Below are 4,463 nucleotides of genomic sequence, written 5' to 3'. Positions count from 1 at the left end.
AGCCACTCTAGTGAGCTTCGGAAATGTGTGTCTGCTTCTCACATTAGTCAAAAATAGATGGATTAGATGGACTGTGTGCTTCATGTACAGTTGTGGGAAAAAGTCTGTGGACCTTATGGAGTGAACTTCATTCCAGCATTCTCAAATCTCATCTTCCTCTGTGTCATAAAAAATGAAGACTTCTTTAAAAAAGAGCATATGGCATTTTGCAGTGCGATATCTATTTTACACAAATGTTTTTTTTTTTTTTTGGTTGTTGATGGAAACTCGTATTTAGAGACTAGAGTCCCTAAATAACATTACAGTGAGTTTTTAACCACAAAATTCCTGCAATTTCAAAGCAATTCTACATTACTTTAACCCCTTCCTTTATAAACACAACTTCATGTATTGCATGCCTCAGACGATTTCAGCATGTCAGTGTGATCAAGTTGATCGCAGATTTGCTTTGTTTCCTATTTGATCCACTCTGTTGCAGATTTAACCCCTTTGCTTCAGACCCAAATTTTTGAATTTTCGATCAACGACAGATGAGCTGTCATCCAATTGAGGAGTTTCTTAGAGCTACTTGGAAATCAGTGATCCAGACAGTAGCCCCACCCTGACCTATTCCCTCTCTCCTGGGGGAATGACGCTGATCTGGAGAGTTTAGCTTTCTTCAAACATAACACTGAAACACATATACTTTAAATGTTTACCTTTTGTCTTGTTGATTCACAGAACCATTTGTTCTCCCTCTAATGGGTTAGTGAACACAGACGGTACGGAGAGTGACAAACGCCTACAAATCCTTAATGGTCCATCTAAGGTTCTGTGTCTCCTGGCTGACCTTCTCTGTTCATTTATATATTTGTCCACTATGTGTGTGTGTGTGTGTGTGTGTGTGTGTGTGTGTGTGTGTGTGTGTGTGTGCATGCGTTTCACACATTGTAGGATCCTCAGATCTATTTCACAGACAGTAACCAACTACTGGAACTAATGAGAGATGTTGAGGAGCAGAACTCGAGTCTGATCCAGAACGCAGGAGTTGGAAGAGTCTCTGGTGTCATTGACAACACACACAAGAGGACGAGTGTTCTGCACACCTATACCTCCAACACACTCTAACATGCCAATAACACACCTATAACACACACACAGCATTGTCACATGACTTTAGACCTCTTGCTGAGCCGACACACAGAGCACATCACAAACAGTCACACCCCGACACACCTATATCATGAGGATATATAGTTATGGCACCATGACATCATCATGATTTATTGCACCAGCAAAAGCAGTGGATTACTGTTTGTTCATCACTATCATAGAGACTGTATTCAGGCAAAATCAATGAGCCACTGTTATACAGCCAATAACACACCCTTCTTCAGATGCACAATGAACTCTTTGACGGTCCATTTTAGCCTGAGAGTGTGTGTGTGTGTGTGTGTGTGTGTGTGTGTGTGTGTGTGTGTGTGTGTGTGTGTGTGCGTGTGTTTGTATGTTCAGCGAGCAGGAGATGGATCACTTGACTCAGCAGATTGACATCATCACACATAACATGCACAGAGAGAGAGAGATAGTTGCAGATTTAGTGCTTAAAGCCAGACTTTTATCTTATGGCGAATAAAAAGATAAGGACACAGAGGAGGGGGGGAGGGGGCAGAGCAAGAGAAAGAGAGAAATGTTCAAATGAATTATATGTTTCAAAGAGTAACCAGATTAAGTTGCTAGAACTTCAGATTTAATAAACACCACTAGAGGGCAGTCCATAAACACTATCACTTCCACATTCAAGAAATTCATACCTAATAATTTACACAAGGACTCATCTGTACCTCCTCCTCTTTCTCTATCATGTTGTCTTTCTGTCCCACTCTCCTTCTCTCTCTCTCTCTCTCTCTCTGCCTTTAGGAGAGAATACTGGAGAGTTTGGGGAAGAAGGTGGTGGAGGTGTACAGGAATTGTGTTGGTGGTGGTGGTGGTGGTGTGGCCAACTTTAGCCCCCTTCATATGCTGACAGCCATGGAGGGCCAACTGGGTGATCTCCTGGAGTTGTTAGAGACAGCGTATCAAGACACAGAGCTCATCATGGAGAAAGAACACGAGAAAAAGAGGAGGATCAGGTTAGAGACTGGAGATGGAGCACACATGGATGGAAGGATATTCCACACACACACACACACACACACACACACACACACACACACACACACACACACACACACCGGCCACTTTATTAGGTACACCTGTCCAACTGCATATTATCACAAATGTCGAATCAGCCAATCACATGGCAGCAACTCATGGCAGCATGTAGACATGTAGAAAGGTGATTTAAGTGACTTTGAACGTGGTTTGGTTGTTGGTGCCAGACGGGCTGGTCTGAATATTTCAGAAACTGCTGATCTACTGGGATTTTGTCACACAACCATCTCTAGTGTTTACAGACAATGGTCAGAAAAAGAGAAAACATCCCGTGAGGAGCAGTTTTGTGGGTGCAAATGCCTCGTTGATGCCAGAGGTCAGAGGAGAATGGCCAGGCTGGTTTGAGTTGACAGAACAGCAACAGTAACTCAAATAAATGTCGTTACATCCGAGGCATGCAGAAGAGAATCTCTGAACACAACATATTGAACCTTGAGGTGGATGGGCTACAGCAGCAGAAGACACACCGGGTGACACTCCTGTCAGCTAAGAACAGGAAACCGAGGCTACAATTCGTACAGGCTCACCAAAATTGGACAATAGAAGATTGGATAAACATTGCCTGGTCTGATGAGTCTCGACATTCGGATGGTATCAACAGTTCAGGCTTGTGGTGGTGGTTCAATGGTGTGGGGGATATTTTCCTGGCACACTTTGGGCCCATTAGTACCAAATGAGCATCATGTCAACACCACAGCCTACCTGAGTATTGTTGCTGAACATGTCCGTTCCTTTATGACCAAAATCATCTCAGATCTCAGTCCAATAGAGCACCTTAGGGATGTGGTGGAACGGGAGATTCACATCATGGATGTGCAGCCGACAAATATGCAGCGTGATGATATCATGTCAATATGGACCAGACTCTCTGAGGAATGTTTCCAGTACCTTGTTGAATCTATGCCACGAAGGAAAAAGGGGTCTGACCCGGTTCTAGCAAGGCCAGTGGCCAGTGGCCATTCACAAGTGGCCAGTGAATGTACGTGCAGTACATTCCACACATGTTCACATAGACGTGTACACACTAACTATATACACACACAAATGCAAATGTAACACTTGGGCTATTCATCCTCCAGGATGTATAGAGTATTAATCAGATCTGCTGAAGAGTCCTGTTCTTGAGCCAAGTTATATGTAGCAGCTTTTATACAAGCAGGAATCTGCTGCCACCCAGCATGGTGATTGCTGCAAGCTGCCTGTGCACACGCTACTGTGTGTGTATGTGTGCAAGTGTGTGTGTGTGTGTGTGTGTGTGTGTGTGTGTGTGAGAGAGAGAGGGAGAATGTGTGTGTGAGTGCTGTTTCAGTGCTCATGTCTCCACTGCCCTAGGCAACGCTAGGAGAAAGTGCGTGTGCAGAAGCCAGCCCAGAAGGTGTGTGTGTACTCCGCACTACACAGAGCCCAGGCTCATATTAAGAGACCAGTAAGACCACACTAATCTGCTCACATTCACACAGACACAAACACACTACCCCTAGATACAGCTGCAGATACAACTTATTAAACCTACCCCCTTACATACACTCAAACACACACACACACATACACAAAATGTTTCCCCCAGTATAGATACACACACACACAACCCTAATTACACACATAATATTGTCCTGTCTGGGCAAAGTCAGCCTGTATATCTAATGTTTGAATGCGTCCTGCACTTGATTTGTATTACCTGTGAAATCCAGTAGGGCATGTGACTCCTCTTTCAGACGGGTAGGATACTGATGCCTCGTTCTCAGCCTCCAGTGAAAGTGGCCATAGGCAGTAGCAGTGACGCTAAACCTGACACATAGTTGGAGAGACACTTGTATTTCTTCACTTAGGTGGTGCAGTGGTCCTCTCCAACACCACCCTGCTCTGACACCACCACAGTGCCCACCAAACCAGGGAGTCCTCACTCAATAAAGAGCATCGCTCCCTCTCCAGCTGTGCCCGGATCGTTCTTTCACCGTGGTTTGTTTTCACCAGCTGATGTCCAACAATAAAATCTGCACATCTGAGCTTTTAAATGCGAAGAGCACCGAAAAACAGGACGGGCCGGCCAAGTGCAGCCTGGATCTGAAGGAAACGACTCTTACTGGGAATAACTCGTATGGGGAATGAGTCTTACTGGGAACAACTCGTATGGCTAATGACTCATTCTGGGAATGACTTATAGGGAAAAGACTGTGGGGAGGAAGCTCATGGCTTTAAATCAGCTTATTCACAGAGTTGGAAGAGAAGCAGGATGTGTCATACAAGGTCATGAAACATTTCCTACAGCA

Source organism: Brachyhypopomus gauderio, chromosome 10 (genome assembly GCF_052324685.1).
Source record: "Brachyhypopomus gauderio isolate BG-103 chromosome 10, BGAUD_0.2, whole genome shotgun sequence".
Classification (NCBI taxonomy): Eukaryota; Metazoa; Chordata; class Actinopteri; order Gymnotiformes; family Hypopomidae; genus Brachyhypopomus; species Brachyhypopomus gauderio.
Note: the sequence above shows the minus strand (reverse complement) of the source record.